Here is a 20,999-nt window from a genome sequence, read left to right on the forward strand (position 1 = left end):
TAAGATGCTTCTCCATTTAACAATAGAAATGCCTTGTAAAGACAAATGATATAAAACATCTAAAGCGACTGAATAATAACTACTATGAAAAATAGTATAATAGGAATGTTGCCTTTAGCTAAACAGAAGATTGAATAGACTTAAATAGAATGAGAAATTTTCATTGTTGCATTCAGATTGTATTTAATTATCTAAATGGTTGTAAACAAAAGTCAAGAAACTCTATAACTGAGAGATCCAATTTTCTTTACAAACTGGCATTTAAACCTATAGATAGGCAGATACACATAACCAGTTTCATTTGCGTAATATTTATAATGGTATTTTAAAATGTGAAACATTTAAGCATACTGATGATTTGGAAATTTTGACTCACCGATACAGTTAAGCTGGGAAAGCACTAAAGTTAGAATTTTTTTTTTCAAACAGTATTATTTTTCAATTCCAAAATTTTTCTTGCAAAATTAATGTAGTATCCATTGATTCTTACATACTTGAAAATCTTTCCAGAGACAAAATTTCCAGATTCTACCCTTAAACTACACTTTGTAAGTTTTAGAGAGATTTTAGTAACATTTGAATATTAATATACTCTCGACCTTTTTTTCCACTTAGAGTTGCATTATCTAATAAAATAATGAGTTATATTTGGAAAAGGTCTTGGAGGCTATCTAACTGGAATCTTACCTTAGATGATTTTCCAGCCTTGGTCTGAGTACTTTCAGGGATTTGGCACCCTGTTTCCTAAAAGCTTTTTTTCAGAATTGAAAAATGCTTTTATTTTATTACAGCAAATTATTACTCTGCATTACTAACATCTACTTGCTGGTCCTAATATTTTCCTTTCTAGTAAAACTTACCCATAAGGCAACATTTCAATTTTTAAAGTCAATTTAAGAAAGTTTATAATTGGAAAAATAAATTTGAAATATTTGTCACCATAACTTTCTGTAACATACCATTTACAAAAATGTTAATTTTTTTGCTCTTTATTATTTTTGTTTATTTTCTTTTTTTTATTAAACTTTTATTTAATGAATATAAATTTCCAAAGTATAGCTTATGGGTTACAATGGCTTCCCCCCTCCCATAACTTCCCTCCCGCCCGCAACCCTCCCCTTTCCCGCTCCCTTTCCCCTTACAATCAAATAATACATACTATTTTAATTTTGTATTTGTATCTATAAGTTTTCTCACATTCATGTTCCTTTAATGCCTACGTGTTTTTGTATAGCCTATGTCTCCTCCTGCCTAGCATTCTGTGTGCTAGATAATGGCCCTATTTCTCAAAGGAGTCACATGCTTAGATTCTGTGTTATACCGAATGCAGGCTGTTGTATTATTGTCAAATAAAATATTGTAAAGCTGAAGTGACAATAATAAAACAAAGTCTGAAACTGTCCTGAATTTGTTACCATATTTACAATAGATAGTCACAGGCTGAGACAATTGTGACTTCCTCTACAACCCTCAGTTAATAAGTAATAGTGTTGCTACCAAAACCTAGGCATTATGTTTAAGCTAAGAGTGTAACTGTAGTGGAACTATTGGGTTTTGATTCTAAACAAGATCAAATAAACTACTGTTAATTAAGTGTTCTCCTGTGTTATAATATCTTCTGAATCAAACTTACAACTTATCAGTGATATGCATCTTTTGGTTTTGAATCACATTCTGTTGTTCAAAAAGATGCCTATATTATTCAGTCTAATTGAAATATGAGAAAATATCAAACCTTGTAGCAGATCAGAAGATAACATTCTCATCTATAAAATAATGTTAATCATAAGCACAATGCAAAATTTTGAAACCCGGCACAAACACACCTAATAACACTATAATCATAGCTCATTTCTAAAATTCTGCAATGGTATTGTGACTAACTGCTGAAATGTTTTACTTGAATGAAATCCATAAATTCCATATCTGATTTATTACCTCAATAATGCAGCATATTGATTTTATTTAACTTGATTTTATTGAAAAAGATAATTTCCTTATTTATAGATGAGTTTTGTATCTTTTCTTAATTTATATTTTCTCCCACTCGTTATTAATCTTCTTGATTAGGAAATATTTATAATTTCCTTTATATTTTTTATATTTTTATCAAGTCTCATTTTTTCTGGGCTTCATTAGCAAGGATGCTATTCTTAGAGGTGCATACCACTTTCGTGCTTTTATTCGTTCTTAATTTTCCATCCATATGTGGAACATATTCCTTGAAAAGATTTTCTTTGATCATTCTAATATGTTTTTAATATCAGTATTTATTTATATTATCTTGGAAACAAACACCAGGATTCTAGATCAAAGTCATACTATTATTATTTATAGGAATAACTGTATTAATTTTTTTCAATGTAGGGTATGCATTTATTAAGAGTGAAAAGGGATTTTTCCAAAGTGTAAAGTTACAAAATACAAAGAGTATTTCCATAGTCTGGCTAGCTCACTATATTAGGCATTATTTCAACCTCAGTGTATTAATTCTTGATGTCCCATTCTTCTGTGTTCAAGATGATGCAATGATAGATGGGCCAAATAGGTACAAAGGATTTCTTGCCCTTCAGGAGAGGAAGCACAAAACTATGAATGTGGAACTTCATATAAGCTACACAGTGAGCTCTCGCTTCTGGGGGAAACAGAGTGGAATGTTTGCCTCTTGATAATGGTTTAATTTTTTGGAATAAAAAGAATTGACTCTGGGTATGTCCTCTAATGTGTGTACAAACAGAAAACAGATGAAATATTTAAATATTTTTCACTTTATATACAGTTATTGTTTACCTTCCAAGATTTATCCAACAATTAAAATTCCCGCTTCCTTTTCTCCAAAAGATTTAGCCATATAAGATTATGATAATATTCACTCCCCTATAGTATTCATGAGATTTCTAATGCTTGTGTAGAACAAATTCAATTAAAGTCTATCTTTAATATGAAAAAATAAAGAATAATCAGAAGGATTATATAACAATATAATTTATATTATATTAACAATATTATAGCAATGTAATATATAAGCAATATATTGTTTATGTGGAAATATTTTTAAATATCATACAATTACATTATTTGTATAAATGAGATTGTTTTTAAAAGATTTATTTATTTTATTTGAAAGCCAGAGTTACAGAGAGGCAGAGGCACAGAGAGACAGAGAGAGGGAGGGAGAGAGAGAGTGAGAGTGGTCTTTCATCCTTTAGTTCACTACCCAGATGGTGACAATGTCTGAAGCTATGAGGACCCAAAGTCAGGAGCCAGAAGCTTCTTCTGGGTCTTCCATGTGGATGCAGGGGCCCAAGGACTTGGGCCATCTTCTACCACATTACCAGGACATAGCAGAGAGCTGGGTCACAAGTGGAGCAGCTGGGACTCAAACCAGTGACCAAATGGGATGCCGGCACTGCAAGCTGGGGCTTTAACCCACTGTGCCACAGCATTGGTCCCACAAATGAGATCTTTGCTTCTAATATTCCATTCAAATAGTGGTAATGACCTTAGATTTTCAGATATTGGTATCTTGATATCATAGAATGACTATCTGATTGCCCTTTTCTTAAGCCTTATTTATGGCTTAATAGGACAGACAAGGGGGAATCTTCCTCTACTTCTGCACCTTCCATGCCATCTATCAAGGCTGCCATGATTGTCACTTCTTTTTGTATCTACTACAATTTTTCAAACAGCAAAAATATCATCTTTTTATCTTTGATATGATCATCAGAATATTTAATTCTTCTTAAACATGAAACAAATTCTTTTTTTTAAGGTTTTTTAGTATATTTTATTTATCCAGTGTTTTGGGTCTTTTGCCACTGTTTTGTTTGTTTGTTTGTTTTTAATGTTTATTTAATGAATATAAATTTCCAGTGTACAGCTTATGGATTACAATGGCTTCCCCCTCCCATAACTTCCCTCCCACCCACAACCCTCCTCTCTCCCGCTCCCTCTCCCCTTCTATTCACATCAAGATTCATTTTCAATTCTCTTTATATACAGAAGATCAATTTAGTATAAAGTTTTCAACAGTTTGCACCCACATAGAAACACAAAGTGAAACATACTGTTTGAGTATTAGTTATAGCATTAAATCAAAATGTACTGCACATTAAGGACAGTGATCCCACATGAGGAGCAAGTGCACAGTGGCTCTTGTTGTTGACCCAACAAATTGACACTCTAGTTTATGGCGCCAGTAACCACCCTAGGCTGTCGTCATGAGTTGCCAAGGCTGTGGAAGACTTCCAAGTTCGCCAACTTTGATCATATTTAGACAGGTCATAAAAGACAGAGTGAGGATAGTAACCAATGATCCTAAGAGTGGCATTTACCAGGTTTGAACAATTATACAGCATTAAGTGGGGAAGAGGACCATCAGTACACACAGGTTGGGAGTAGAGCCATTGGTGGTAGAGTAGAGGTTATGATTACAAAAGAATGAGGCCCAAGTGTGCTAGACAGGGTCTAGAACAAAGGACAGAGTCATTATTAGATGTGCTAAGAAAGGTGCTGTCTAAGCTACAATTAAGTTTTCTGATTGAGAGGCAAATAGAACCTGATAGAAGGGACTTGATAATGATCTATTGGGCTTTAGGCCTTGTAAGTTAAGAGGCCCAGACCTATCTATCTCTTCACATGGGGTACATCCTAAGGGAGGTGTGAACCTCCTAGGGGAAGGCACTCTGTTGACTTTCATTACTTGGCTGGCCTGGGAGGAGAGCTGGCCAGGTAAAGGCAGGGGGCATCTCTAACAAGAAATTTACAGTTCTGCCTGCAATGTTGCTACCCTACTTGACCATCCCCTCAGCTGCAGTGGTCACTTTGGAAGTTGGGCTGAGTGAAGTCTTTTCAGCTTAGAGCCAATAAGATCTGTGGCTCTGACCTGGGCATCCTTCGACTCCAGGGCAGGTCCATTTCCAGTGACCCAACTCTTGGCAGAGCTGCCAGGGCTCTTCACAAGCTGATTTCTGCTGAAGCCCAGGCTTACCACACTGAAAGCCACTGCAGTGGACTGGCCTGTTGGGTCTCCTTGAGGGCAGATCACTGTACAGATCAGCCATTAATAGGCCTGCCACCCATTGCTTCTGATGCCTAGCTTTCTTTTCCTCCTGGTTAGTGTTAAAGCAGACCAGAGGATGCAAGTCAAGGGAGTGCCCAAGTCCCATCTCTAATCTTCGGTGGCCTGAACTACAAGTCTATAGTCACAGGCATGTTCTGTAGTAGTTTTTCTAAGGTAGACAATGCCCATGAGGAAAATTATATTCTCACTTTAAAGCTTTCTTTCCCTTTTGCCTGAAAGGGAGGTTTTTTCTACTTACTGCTTACTTCGCTGATGGCGAAGTGAATCTAGCTATGAGATTATTATTTAAGTTCTTATTTTGGCTATGCTATTACAGAAAAATGTTAGCCATCTCTTTTATAAGGTCTAAAGATGAAATTGTGCGTCCTACAGATTCCTTGATAATAGAATTAGTTTGCTATCTTGAAGAGAATAGAGAATGAAAGAACAAGTTGGGCTTACAATAGAGAAATGAGGGAGCAAGTCCTAGATCGCTTGCTGACAATAGCAATATTACATGAATATTTAGCAAACCATTTCAACCATTAGATAACAACTTAAGAAAACATTTACCAGAAGGTCCAATGCCTTCTATAAATTTTAAGAATCATGTATTTGAAAACACCTCTTAAATATCTAATGTGGTATAGTTTGCTCAGTTTCTCTTTGACATAGAATTAAACTCTGATGCTCTGTTAAAGCAATGCGTTAAAGTAATCTAAAAACAAAAAGCATTTCAAATCCATTGGCAATCTACAAAAAGAGTTAAAGATTTTAAAAGCTATTATTAAAATTGCTATATTGGTCTGTTATGCTATGTTATATGTGTGTACATATTGTATGTCCACATAGGAAATTTTATTAAGAGTTTTATTTTAAATGGCTTATAGATAAGATTGTCCATAAATTTAAGCTGCTAAAATCAATCAAAGATACATTTTAATTTATGTGACCTGAATCTGTGTATCATATGTTTTAAACTTGTTGGTAGAAAGAAACCAAAAACATTTTATATGGTTGTGCTTAAGTTTACTGGTTAAACAAACTACATGAAACAAATTCTAAACTATTACACCTAGAATGTCATTCAACTTTTTTTAACTCTCCATATTTAATCTGTCCCTGCCTCCCTCTGTAGCATCACCATTAACTGCTTCCACTTTTCTCTCAATACTTTAACTTTTCATCTCTGATACATTTAAAACAATGACAGCAACACAACAAACCTTTTCACTTACAAGTTTCTCATATTGTTGTCTTTTGCCTTGAAACCTGTATTAAGGGAGAACCATCCCCATCCAATATCCTTCAGCTGATTTGCATATCTTTTCACCTATCAAATCACAACTTGCAACAGATTTGGTTAATCATTCATTGACAAAAAAAGTGTACTCCTCTTCCAAAACTTAGAATTGTCAAAGGGAAGCAGTGCATTTCCCATCTCTTTTGCTGCTAATCGATCAACTCCATTCTTCTGGTGAAAGGTGTTTGAAAGGCATGACTTGGTCCACTTCAAGTCCTCGTAATTATAACCTTCCCCCTTTCTTTTGTGCTTTCTACTCTCCATACTTTCTGTATGAATAGAATTAGAATAACTTCGTGGTGCTTTTAATATCAAATATTTGAAGATGTCAGGGCCGCCATTAAAATGGGTTCTCGAGTAACTGTGACCCCACTCATTCACCTAATCAGTCCTTTTATATGAACAGTAATAATTTTCACTGTATCTAAGCCAGGTTACACTTGGAGTCTAATTTTTCATGGTGAGTAATCAGAAGCTAGAGCAAGTGTGTACAAAGTTTGTTACTCTAAAAAAGATTAGAAAGTTAGGAGCATGAGCTGCTTGATGCTTACTGCTTTTATGGGAGATATTATTCAAAAATGAGTTTGAACATGAATCCGCTGATGTATAAGCAGAATTAAAAGACAAGAAAGATAGTTTAGAAAGTCAAATAGTAGGAAGCAAGATTTTAAAAAGGACATCAAAGGCTTAAAAAGATCATCAAAGGCTCTAATTAAACAGAGAAACTCATATGGGAAAGGTTTAATTTAAAAATTCTTCCCTTCTATCCCAGTGTATTGCTTAACATGACTTTAAGGTATATGCCATGGAGAGAGACATAGGTTTATGGGAGCAATAAGGGTAATTATATTTGAGGATGATGCCTAAGAGCAAAGGAAAGATGTAATCACTGGCACCTGGTACTGGTGGGTGGCACAATTACTGGGTTTGAAGGAATGGTGTTCCAACAGAAAAGTGTGCTTGAACCAAAGAAATCATTCACTAGTAAGCCTTATAATACTCCTTAACTGCAAAGTTTGTAACAAAAAGGGAGCTGAGGGATCTATGTCATTGTCAAGGAGGGCATACTCTCAAACCTTGGATATGGCTTTGGAAAATAGTAGGTAAATAACGGAATTTTTCCAGGTAACACGATCTGGGTAAATGTAGGGCATCTCTTCCATGTGAAGATAGGGACTTCCACAAAGGCTGATAATGGCAATGCTGTGATTCTGGTGAGGTGTACATTGTACTCTTCTACATTTTAAATTACAGCTTTTATTGTTACTCTTACTTCCTCCTGTAAAGTGGACATGTGGCATTAGATGATGCAAATAAGTGGCTTGTAAGTGTATGAGTCTTTAGATTATAAAAAAATCACCTCTGGACCTGAAGAGGAGACCACACAGTTCCTTGATTTGCTGGATTTTTTGTTGGATGCAGTGACTGAACCAGACGTTGAGTGCTTTCCTTTGGGTTAGGGCACAGAGTAGTAAGTGATAAGAGAGAAAGGTTTTGGAAGAAATGGCTATCTACAAAAAATTCTTGTCTTTCTTTAAATATTCTTGGGTTTTTCATGGGAAGCATCATTAAAACATCTAGCTAGAATTGTGTCATAAGTTCTATACAATGAAATTTTGATTAGATTAGATTTGAGCCACTTCTAAAAGCTGTCCATTTATGTCCCTGGAAAAATCCCTCTGGGGTGTGTGTGTGTGTGTGTGTGTATGCGTGCACGCGTGTATGTTTTCCTCTATGTGTGTGTGCTTTTGTTGCAATTATAATGGAAATAACTCGTAGGGAGATCTTAGAAGCTATATGTTATAAGTGGTCTCTTTCAGTTTAGTTGTGAAAGAAGCATGGACAAAAAACGTTCTCCTGGCAAACTCTCCTGCTTAGATGTTACAAAAGCAAGAGTATAGTTCCTTTAGAACTATAATGTTTATATACATATGTGTTTATTTGTTAAATATTAATTCCTCAAAGCACATTCTTATTCACATCATATTTGTGTTCATACCTGGGCACACAGAAGATGATCATTATATAGTTTTTGAATGAATTGGCGAATGCATAAATTAAAACAATCTATTTACTTTTTACTTTCAAGATAAAATTTCCTTCCCCCAAATTGTAACAGATAAATTAGTTTCACCATTTAGATACACTCTTACACAAACATCTTCTGTTTATAGAAACTGACAGTTTTCTGTTTTTCTTTCAATTCCAAATAAAACAAAGTTCAATCATGAACTTCTTCTAATTTTGGTCTGTCTAGTTTCTCAGCACTGTTACTGCCACACATACATACACTTACACGTCATAGACAAATAGAATTCCTGGAATTAGCAGGGAAAATCCTCCTGGAATTATCAACTTATTCTTTTACTCTCTGAAGAAAATTAATGTATTCTTAAGCTGCTGCTGATGTGATAGTCTTTCTTTTAATAAGATAAACATTGAAGGTCGCTGACCTCAGTGTGACTGCAAGAATTTATTACTTGGTTCTTCACAAAAATATCTGGTCTCTTTCTCATACTCACCCTTTTGGCTAAAGCAAACAGTGAATTGGCCACAAGCATTGGGAAAAAGTTTTCTGTTTTCCTAGGTTTTATTTTTCCTGGTATTGTTAGGTTCAGTGCATTTCTAGAGTCTGATTCCTTCACTATATAGCCCCAGAACCTTCTAAAGAATAAAAACAAATAAAGAGGAAATGAAAGCTACAGTATATTAATTATTACATTAAGCTCTGAGTCAGTTTAACTTGGTGATAAATGACAGATTACAGTGAAAGCACTCATTTCAACAGATCTTTTATTTCAAGCCATGTTCAAATGATCCTGTCCTTATTACTAGAGTTTAAACAAAGTTCACCCTCTGTCTGCATTTTTGTAATTAAAGGATTCCAACAGGTACGTTTTAAATGTGTGATTTTACTCAGGGTCTAAAATGAGGTTTATGATGTGGAAGACGAATATGTGACTGTGAATTAAATCCCTTTATAGGATGTAGAGGACTTTTATTGTATAGTGGAAGAACTATGGAACAAAGATTCATTTGATATTCATTCTGAATATTTTGTGGTTATTTAAAGCCTTCTTCTAAATAAGAGACCTTGATTTTAGCATAGTTTAACAAAAAATGCAAAAATCTGTGCTTCTAAAAATGTGTTATACAGAAGTGAAAGTATTTCTTACATTTTGGGACGGATTTCTTTGTAAGAAAAAAAACAAAACAAAATATTTTTGGGGGAGACCTGCAAAAGTTTAAAGTTGTACTTTTATATGAGGAATGATGGAAAGTGAATATACCGAATTTTCACTGTAGAAAACTTTTAGTAAAGCTCTCTACAACATCTAGCATCTGATGGGCACTTTATTCTGCTTTGCTGGGGATAGACTGTCAACAACCTTAGCAGTTCTCTCAGCTGAACTCAACTTCAAGCCATTTATTATTCTGACTACAGTCTCTTGACCTCCCTTTCTTTACAGCACTTTCTTACAAAACCTTCATTTATAAATGTTCTGTGCCATGCACTTCACAGTTTTGTAACCCAGGGATGCATTTCTCAAGGATTTGCGCACCACCGCTTTGATACAAACTGTCAATGAATGATATTTAGGAGGCAGTAGCTTAATTTAAAGACAATGGCAAACACTGATGAATTAATTTTATTAGCAAACCTACTGCCAAACATTCTCCACTGCCTTTCCATCTCCTTGCAGTTGATTTGCTTGTTTAACTTCAACCAAGTTGTCAATGCATCAATTGGATTTTTTCTTTAATGAGACTTTTCCAAAGAGAGCCTTGAAAGTTCAAGTTCAGGAATCCTCTCAGTCCCAGACACCCAGGGACAGTTACGCTGGCCTTGTTTGTTTTCTGATTTGTTTGTTTTGCACAATCTTCTAACTTAAATCTAACTTATATAAACAAGTAAATAAAGAACATTAAACAAAGATATGAAAACACTGATGCCACAGAAGAATTTGCCTTCATTGTTAGATCAATATAGAATATATAATGACCCTACTTTACTTACTCATTCATTAATTTATTCATTTATACATTCAACAAATATAGTTTAACTTCCCATTTTCAGCCTAATAAATTTGTCCCTGCTCTTTAGTAATTTAAATGCCAGAAGAAGAAACAGCAATGAATGAAAAATGGTGCATTTGCCAACATATAACACATTTGTGCATTTGCTAACATATACACAAATGCACTATTTAAAACAGTGTGGGCCGGCGCTGTGGCTCACTTGGTTAATCCTCAGCCTGTGACACTTGCATCCCATATGGGCACCAGGTTCTAATCCCGGTTGCTCCTCTTCTGGTCCAGCTCTCTGCTGTGGCCCGGGGAAGGAAGTGGAGGATGGCCCAGGTGCTTGGGCCCTTGCATCCACATTGGAGACCAGGAGGAAGCAACTGGTTCCTGGCTTTGGATCGGCATAGCTCCGGCCATCGTGGCCATTTGGGGAGTGAACCAACGGAAGGAAGACCTTTCTCTCTGTCTCTCTCTCTCTCACTGTCTAACTCTGTCAAAATAAATAAATAAATAAATAAATAAAACAGTGTAAAGTTTTATGGATAAAAGTTAGTGATGTCAGAGGCTGAAAAGTGTTGACTATAAATGTATATTTTTACTCTCTATAACATTTTAAAAGTCCTAAAGCTTTTTAAAAGGCTCAATATTTGTTCCCTATTATGATTTTGCAAAGATTACCCTGAATGTTAGGAGGTGGTCCAATATATTTTTGTCAATATACCAAATTGTTAAGAGGAAAGAACATGTGGATCCATTGAGACTCTTACACTAGTTACTATTAAAAATAATTTGGCATATGTTGGAAATCATTTTTGGCATCAAAAAGCTAAGAAATTATTTAAAATTTTAAATAATGAATTTCAAATCATGTTTTAGGCTATGAAGATGAGTCCTTAGGGAGAGTTTATCTTGTGAGCTAACAGACCTCACATGGCCAAACAGATGGAAATTTTGCTACTAACATCAGTTTTTCCTATAATTCTGGGAAACAAAATGTGATTCTTATTCCAAGCAATGCAAGAGAAAGGATGATACAGTGATGTCTAAGATCTGTGTATAGGCATTGAATCATTGAATCACATCTCATTCTCTCTCTCTCTCTCTCTCTCTCTCTCTCTATTTATATCTACATTTCTATATATCTACATATAGAAAGCCATTATGTGCTTGATATGACTATTATAGTAGAACTTAGGATGCTTAAAAGTAACCAAAATAAACATCTTTTGGTAGAGTTTTATAGTTCTCCTATCTTATTGTTTACTACTCCAGTATCCTTTAATCAGCTATCTAGAGATTCCTAAGGGGTCCATAGGGAGTGAGATAAAAAATTTTTAATATACTTCAGCAGAGTGTCGACTAATAAGATATTAATGATATGATTCACACTGAGTAAAATTCCTACATGTCTGAAAAATTGTTAGTCCAGCAGTACAATACTTGATGTCAAACTTCTGTTTGTATTCATCAGGACTATTTTAACTGAAAATAGCAGTAGCACAAACTGATAATAACCACCAAAGAATATATTGATTTTTATAAATCAGAAGTCTGAATAATGGATACATGTGTGACTTGGCATTGTTAATTCAAACACTAGGTATCTACTTTTTTGTTTTCTGTCTCTTTGCTCTGCCTGCCATGGCACTAGCAGTCTTTCATTTTCAAATTTTGGCCCCTGGATCTAATTTTATGATGACCGCAGTTCAATGCCTCATATTATTTCACTGAGGAAGTACAAGCCTGCTTCTCAGTGGCCTTTGGGCTGAACTGGGTAATGGGTCTTAAATTAAATATTAAAGCCATGGAAGCAACATTAATTGATTGGATTATTTATGCTCAGATCCATCCAAACAGCATAGTTACTAAACCGTGGGAAGAAGTGAACCTACTCTCCAAGGAGGGGGAAAGGCTACATTTGATAGAAGAAGAAGAAGAAATGGATGCTTTACAAATTAAATTTACAGAAGACCACCAAAATTCCCTTATAATTCATGTGAAGACTGATAAGTTACCAAATAATCTTTTCAAACATGGCTCAAGGACTCTGAAATAATTATCATAGCAGAATTATTTCTCTATTCACTTACTTCTGGACTGTTTTTCAGATAGGCGTCTCTTGGATTTGTGGAACTTCTTCCTTTTGCCCTGCTATTTATTTTCTATTTTAACCCTTTTAAACTCCCAGATCCTACATATTTTATTATGCTTATCATTCCTGTATTATTTTATTTACTCATACATTATAATTTTACGGTCTCTCAGATACAATCTAAGTGGCCCACTGAAACTGGAAATCACAGTATTATCTAAAGAAACTAAATTCCCTTTTATTGAAGACAGCCCTCATAAACCATAATGGTCTGATCTTTCTTGGAAGGGAGGTCGTTCGTTCTCATGCAGTCCTGGAACAATATCTTCTTTTCTTCAGAATGAGCAAAATTATTCTTTAAAACACTAAAAAAGTGAGATTAGCATTACCATTCATATTGTTACAATTTTACCAAATTGCATTTTTGTTAACAAGATGTACACAGAGCAAAGAGGCCATCAATTACAATATAATTCTACTTCCCAATTTTCCTCTCTTCAGTTAGGTTAGTTAAAAGGTTAAAATGATATTAAAAATAGCAAACCTCACATGTAGAATTCAACTGTATGTCTGGTAGTGTTCAAACTTGTAGTAATTTATTTTCTTACAATAGGGCTATGTGATGGGTAATGGTATCCACACTTTAAAGTTAGGAGAACTCTGTTTCAAAGAAGCCAAGCAATTTGTGTCAGAGCTGATTAGCTTCAGCATCCATGTTTTTACTATTCATGCTATGCATTCCAACTTGGATGAAATGATGGAATATGCGATCAGAAATTTGTTCATTTTTATTTTATTTGCTTTTAGGCTAGAGTACAAATCAGGGAGAACCCATCCAAGGTGAAACAATATGTTGTTTCCTTCAGTAACAATTCCTGGGAATACCAAATAGCTGTGAGCTCTGTTTAATCTATGAATCCTACAGTGGGATCTTTGTGTTTGGGAAATTCATGAGCTTTCAGATTCTTTAGTCTAATCTCCTATGACTGTTACAGAATTTCTGCTGCATGCTTGAAATACACTGTTTAGTAATGAAGATCTATATCTTGGTTACAATTTTGGGGGAGTGAGCAAAAAAATAAAAATAATTGGCCTTTCAATAATTATTTATTATGGTTGAGATGTTAAAGGATGCAAAAGTTCAATTTGGAGGAATGAATTGAGGAGATCTGTTAAACAACATGGTGACTAGGGTTAATAACAATGAACCCAACCCTTGAAACTTGCTGAGAGGGTAGATTTTAATTATTCCTACTAGAAAGGATAGTAATATGGGGAAATGAAAATGTTAATAATCTTGTTTAACCATCCTACAAAATATGCCCACCTAAAAACATCATGTTGTATATACCAAAAATGTGTTATAATTCAAATACTATACTAGTCATGTCAAATAAAATGAATTTTTAAAAGTCTTATAAACTCAACTGATATAAACCCAGTAAAAATATTAGAAATAGTTTATATTATTTGCTATTTATATTTTATTTATCTGCTCTCTAAAAATACAAAATAATTTTCTACTATTCAACATGTGAAGAATTGTGACAAATGTAGTTGAGTTTATAAAAAAAGGCATTGGGTGTACACAGCAAAACATCAATACTCATAATTTCTATAAAACAGTCATTTCTATTAAGTATAGAATTACTTAACATGTAAAATAAAATCTTCTCTATGTTTTTAATAATTCTGAAACTAATATTTAGCATATTATAAGTTAAGAATTTTAAAGGACAATTGTTTAAATGCTATGTTTCTTCCAGTTGCAAATTTCTACCTTACTTGACAAACACATGTTATAAAATTTTGGGACTTATTTTTATATTATGAAAGCAAGTACTTAACTTCTGCATTGATAATGAAAAAATGAATTGAATCACCAATATTGTGAGATGGTTAGACATTCCACACCTCAGAATTCTGCAAGGAGTTAAAGTAAAAGTTGCTGCCATCATCTTTTATATTATCTTTGAATTTGCATGAGCCATAGAAATATCTAGTGCAACTAATCAATTGAAATTCATCATCATTTATTTATTTTGAGGAATATATTGAATTTAGTTTTCTGACAGCATCCATATGTCTACAAATATGAAATATAGTATTCTTTGTCCCTTGGGTTCACCTACTACTCTTTCAAAATATTCTCTGCACTACAAAATTTGCACTGTCTGTAAATAAACATTTTATAGATATAGATAGATAGATAGATAGATAGATAGATATGTATTTTAGAGGCAGGTAGAGATAGGGAAAACACACACACACACACAAACACACACACAAGTGTTCTTTTATTGATTCATTTCCCCAGATGTACACAATGACTGGGAATGGGCTGGTGCCAAATCTGAGAGTCAGGGACATATACTAGGTCTCCTATGTGGGTGGCAGGAATCCAGTTACCATTCCTAATCACTTCTGCCTCCCAAGGTCTGCTCTAGCAAGCAGCTGGAGAAGAGAGCCGGAGCTGAGAGATCCCAATTACACTGATGTTGAATAAGTACATCTTAATTTCTAGGCTAAACCCTCACTCCAATCCATAGTTTGTTTGTTTGTTTTTTTTTTATTGGATTTTTAAACATTGTTATTTGTATGTATCTCCTTCTTCGTCTCCTGTTTAGTTTGAGAAAGAAAAAGAAACAGAAAAAAAAAGGAAGAATAGAATTAAAAAATAAACAAGAGAACTGTTCCTCAACAGTCTAGACAAGAGCTATTCTATGTTATTGCTTCTTGAGGGTGATTTCACTTTTTATTTTTCCCCTTCCTCTTTTCCCTTCCTTCATCCCCCTTCTTTCTTTTAAGAAACTTAATTGTCTTTAAAAAAAGAACTCAAGGATGATACATCTTCTGTGTGCTCTTAGACATAACTATAACTTATAAGACATAATAGTATCCTCCATTTAATACTAAGAGGAAGTGATTCTTGAGAACAAGTTTTACTATTAAGTCTCATGATACAACTCTTTGGGGACTCCCTGCATGGGAAGTTAGGTCACAGTGATTCTTGTTGTTTATTTACCAAATAACACTGTTATGTATGACATCAGAAATGACTCAAGGCTCTTGACATGAGCTGCCTCGGCAATGGAAGCCTTTTGGATCCAGTAGCTCAACAAGATCATAAGTAAAGTGGAAGGTTTTTTTTTTTTTTTTCCCATCAGAGAAAAGTATAGCTTTCTTTGGTGGCCACTTCTTTCCACTTGGGTCTCACCATAGGGGTCATTTATGTAGGACATTTTTTTTTTCAGAGTTTCTTGGCTTTCCATACCTGAAATGCTCCCTGTGGGCTATCCAGCCAGAGTGGAATGCTTTCAGGGATGATTCTGAAATAAAAGTGCTACTTAAAGTGATTGTCATTCTGTGAGTCTGCTGTATGGACAGCTTCCTATGTTAGAACCTTCACTCCTTTTTAATTCTATCATTGTTTCCAAATAGTCATACTTATCTGATCACTTTAACACTTGATCTAGTCTATATGGTCATTTTGCCACTTATTCCTATCCATTTGATCTTTATAACACTTAAGATGCTATTTTTATCAACCAGTGCAAGGGATTTTGGTTAGTTGTCACTGATCAGGGAGAATATATGATATTTGTCCCTTTGGGACTGGCTTATTTCACTCAGCATGATGTTTTCCAGATTCCTTCAATTTGTTGCAAATGACCGGATTTCATTGGGATTTTGGGGTTTTATGGATAGTTGTTAAGTTAAGCTGTTCCATTAGAAGTAAATCTGTATGAAAGTTTGTAGGACTATGCTTCTTTGCAATTGGGAACTTCAGGTTTCACAATTATAACTTTATAATCTAGGTAATTCTTCCCACTGTGCCCACCCTCCCACCCACACTTTCACCCCCCATATACATCCTTTCTTATTCTCACTCTTATGATTTACTAAGATCTATTTTCAATTAACTTTATACATATATGATTTACTCTGTGTTATGTATAGCATTTAATGAATTATATGAAAGAGAAAAAGATAAAGGAAATATTATAAATGTAAAGAAAGGAAAAGATAAACAAAAATATAGAATGAGAAGCTGTTCCTCAACAGTCAAGGGAGGGTTTTCAAAATCATTGCTTCCCAAACTGTCAATTTCATTTCTACAGGTTGTCTTTTAGGTGCTCTATTAGTTATCACCAGTCAGGGAGAAAATATAGAATTTGTCCCTTTGGGACTTTTTTTTTAATTAAACTTTTATTTAATGAATATAAATTTCCAAAGTACAGCTTATGGGTTACAATGGCTTCCCCCTCCCAAAACTTCCCTCCCACCCACAACCCTCCCCTTTCCCGCTCCCTCTCCCCTTCCAATCACATCATGATTCATTTTCAATCAGTTTAGTATTATTAGGTAACGATTTCAACAGTTTGCACCCATATAGCAACACAAAGTGAAAAAAAAATACTGTTGGAGTACTAGTTATAGCATTAAATAAGAATGTACAGCACATTAAAGACAGAGATCCTACATAATATTTTTTTTAAAAATTAATTAATTTTCTATGCCATTTCCAATTTAACACCAGGGTTTTTTTTTTTTTTTCATTTCCAAATATCTTTATATACAGAAGATCGATTCAGTATATAATTAGTAAAGATCACATCAGTTTGTACCCACGCAGAAACACAAAGTGTAAAAATACTGTTTCAGTACCAGTCATAGCATCACTTGCCTTTAGACGACACATTAAGGACAGTTCCCACATGGGATGTAAGTACACAGTGACTTCTGTTGCCTACTTAACAATTTGACACTCTCCTGTTCATGGCGTCAGTAATCTCCCTAGGCTCTAGCCATGAGTTGCCAGGGCTATGGAAGCCTTTAGAGTTCGCTGACTTTGATCTTATTCCGATAGGGTCATAGTCAAAGTGGAAGTTCTCTCCTCCCTTTGGAGAAAGGTACCTCCTTCTTTGATGGTCCCGTTCTTTCCACTGGGATCTCACTCACAGAGATCTTTCATTTAGGTCTTCTTCTTTTTTTTCTTTTCTATGGTATCTTGGCTTTCCATGCCTACAATACTCTCATGGGCTCTTCAGCCAGATCCGAATGCCTTAAGGGCTGATTCTGAGGCCAGAGTGTTGTTTAGGACGTCTGCCATTCTATGAGTCTGCTGTGTATCCCACTTCCCATGTTGGATCCTTCTCTCCCTTTTTGATTCTATCAGTTAGTATCACTAGCAATCAGAGAAATGCAAATCCAAACCACAATGAGGTTTCACCTCACCCCTGTGAGAGTGGCTCACATTCAGAAATCTACCAACAATAGATGCTGGAGAGGATGTGGGGAAAAAGGGACACTAACCCACTGTTGGTGGGAATGCAAACTGGTTAAGCCACTATGGAAGTCAGTCTGGAGATTCCTCAGAAACCTGAACATAACCTACCATACAACCCAGCCATCCCACTCCTTGGAATTTACCCAAAGGAAATTAATTTGGCTAATAAAAAAGCCATCTGCACATTAATGTTTATTGCAGCTCAATTCACAATAGCTAAGACCTGGAACCAACCCAAATGCCCATCAACAGTAGACTGGATAAAGAAATTATGGGACATGTACTCTCTAGAATACTATACAGCAGTAAGGAACAATGAAACCCAGTCATTTGCAACAAGAAGGAGGAATCTGGAAAACATCATGCTGAGTGAATTAAGCCAGTCCCAAAGAGACAAATATCATTTGTTTTCCCTGATCGGCGACAACAGAGCACCAAAGGGGAAACCTGTTGAAGTGAAATGGACACTATAAGAAACAATGACCTGATCAGCTCTTGTCCTGACTCTAGATGTACAATGTAGGACTTTATCCTTTTTAGTATTTGTTGTTGTTCTAGTACTAGTGGTTGAACTCTGTAATTAACACACAATTATTCTTAGGTGTTTAAATTTTAACTGAAAAGTGATCCCTGTTAAATTTAAGAGTGGAAAAAGAGAGGGAGGAGATGTACAATTTGGGACATGCTCAGTCAGACTTGTCCCAAATGATGGAGTTAGAAATGTGCCAGGGGATTCCAATACAATCCCATCAAGGTGGCATGTACCAATGCCATCTCACTAGTCCAAGTGATCAATTTCAGTTCACATTCGATGGCTCTGTAGGTCTAAGAATCAAAGGGATCACACAAACAAGACAAGTGTCTGCTAATACTAACTGATAGAATCAAAAAGGGACTGTCTTTTTTAACTAAGTTGAATCTTCTCCAGTTTCTTCCATTTTGTTCCAAATGATCAGACTTCATTTTTCTTTTCTTTTCTTTTCTTTTTTTTTTTTTTTGATAGGCAGAGTTAGACAGTGAGAGAGAGAGACATTGGTTCACCCCCCAAATGGCTGCTATGGCTGAAGCTATGCCAATCTGAAGCCAGGAGCCAGGTGCTTTTTCTGGTCTCCCATGCGGGTGCAGGGCCCAAGCACTTGGCCTGTCCTCCACTGCCTTCCCAGGCCACAGCAGAGAGCTGGACTGGAAGAGGAGCAACTGGGACAGAATCCAGTGCCCCGACCAGGACTAGAACCCAGAGTGCTGGCACTGCAGGTGGAGGGTTAGCCTAGTGAACCGCGGCGCCGGCGAACTTCATTTTTCTTTTACTGCTGTGTAGCATTCTATGGTATACATTTCACATAATTTCTTTATGCAGTCTTCAGTTGACAGGCATTTGGGTTCATTCCATGTCTTTGCTATTGTGAATTCAGCTGCAACCAACATGGAGGTACCGGATAGCTCTTTCAAGTGCTGATTTCATTTCCCTTGGGTAGACTTCAGGAATGTTATGGCTGGGTCATATAGTAGGTCTATATTTAGACCTCTGAGGTATCTCCACACTTGTCATTCACAGTGGCTTAGGGTATCTTTTCACCCACATCCTCGTCAGCATTTGTTGTTTGTGATTTCTGTATGAGAGCCATTCTAACTGGGGTGAGGTAAAACTTCACTGTGGTTTTCATCTACATTTCTCTGATGGCTAGCAATGTAGAGCATTGTTTCATGTCTGTTGGCCATTAGATTTAATCTTTAAAAAAAATGTCTGCTTAAGCCCTTTGCCAATTTATTAAATCTATTGTTAGTTTCATTGTTTTTGAGTTTCTTGATCTCTGCATTTATTCCAGTTAATAATCATTTTTCAGTTGTAGAATTTTCAAATATTTCCTCCCATTCTGTCAGTTGCATCTTCACCCTGTTGATTGTTTCTTTTGCAGTGCAGAAGCTTCTCATTTTGATGTAATCTCATTTGTCAATTTTTGTTTTGATTGCCTGTGCCTCTGGGGTCTTTTCCAATAACTCTTTGTCTATGCCAATGTCTTGTAGGCCTTCCCAAATGTTCTCTAACTATTTGATGGTTTCAGGTTGTAGATTTAGGTCTTTAGTCCATTTTGAATGGATTTTGGTGAAAGGTGTCAGGTAAAGATGGTAAAGATCTTGATTCATGTTTCAGCATGTGGCAATCCATTTTTCCCAACACCATTTGAAGAAGAGACTGTCTTTAATCCAGGGATTGATTCTAGCTCCTTTGTCAAAGATAAGTTGGTTTTTAGAAGCTTGGATTGATTTTGTATGTTTATATTCTGTTGCATTGGTATATCATCAGTTTTCATACCAGTACCAGGCTGTTTTGATTATAACTGCCCTGTAGTATGTCTTGAAATCTGGTATTGTGATGTCTCCAGCTTTGTTTTGGTTGTACAAGATTGCTTTAGCTATTTCATGTCTCCTGTATTTCTACATGAATTTTAACATCATTTTTTCCAAATCTGAGAAGAATGTCTGGTATTTTGATTGAGATCATACTGAATCTGTAAATTGCTTTCAGTAACATGGGCATTTTGATGATATTGATTCTTCTAATCCATGAACATGGAAGATTTTTCCATTTTTTGTTTCTTCTTATATTTTTTTCTTTAATGTTTTATAATTCTCATCATGGAGATTTTTGACATCCTTGGTTAAATTGATTTCAAAGTATTTGATTTTTTGGTAGCTATCGTGAATGGGATTGATCTTCAAAGCTCATTCTCAACTGTGGCATGGTCTGTGTATACAAAAGCTGTTGAGTTTTGAGTGTCATTTTTATATCCTGCTACATTTCTAAACTTTTCTATAAATTCCAATATCTTTTAGTGGATCCCCTATGTATAGAATCATGTTATCTGCAAGTAGGGATAATTTGACTTCCTCCTTCCAAATTTGTTTCCCTTTGGTTTCTTTTTCTTGTCTAATAGTTCTGGCTAGAACTCCCAGGACTATATTGAAAAGCAGTGGCTAGAGTGGCAACCATTGTCTAGTTCCAAATCTGTGAATTGTTTCCAATTTTTCACTTTTCTTTTCTTTTTTTTTATTTTTGACAGGCAGAGTGGACAGTGAGAGAGAGACAGAGAGAAAGGTCTTCCTTTTGCCGTTGGTTCATCCTCCAATGGCCGCCGCGGTAGCACGCTGCGGCCGGTGCACCATGCTGATCCAATGGCAGGAGCCAGGTGCTTCTCCTGGTCTCCCATGGGGTGCAGGGCCC

Source organism: Lepus europaeus, chromosome 3 (genome assembly GCF_033115175.1).
Source record: "Lepus europaeus isolate LE1 chromosome 3, mLepTim1.pri, whole genome shotgun sequence".
Classification (NCBI taxonomy): Eukaryota; Metazoa; Chordata; class Mammalia; order Lagomorpha; family Leporidae; genus Lepus; species Lepus europaeus.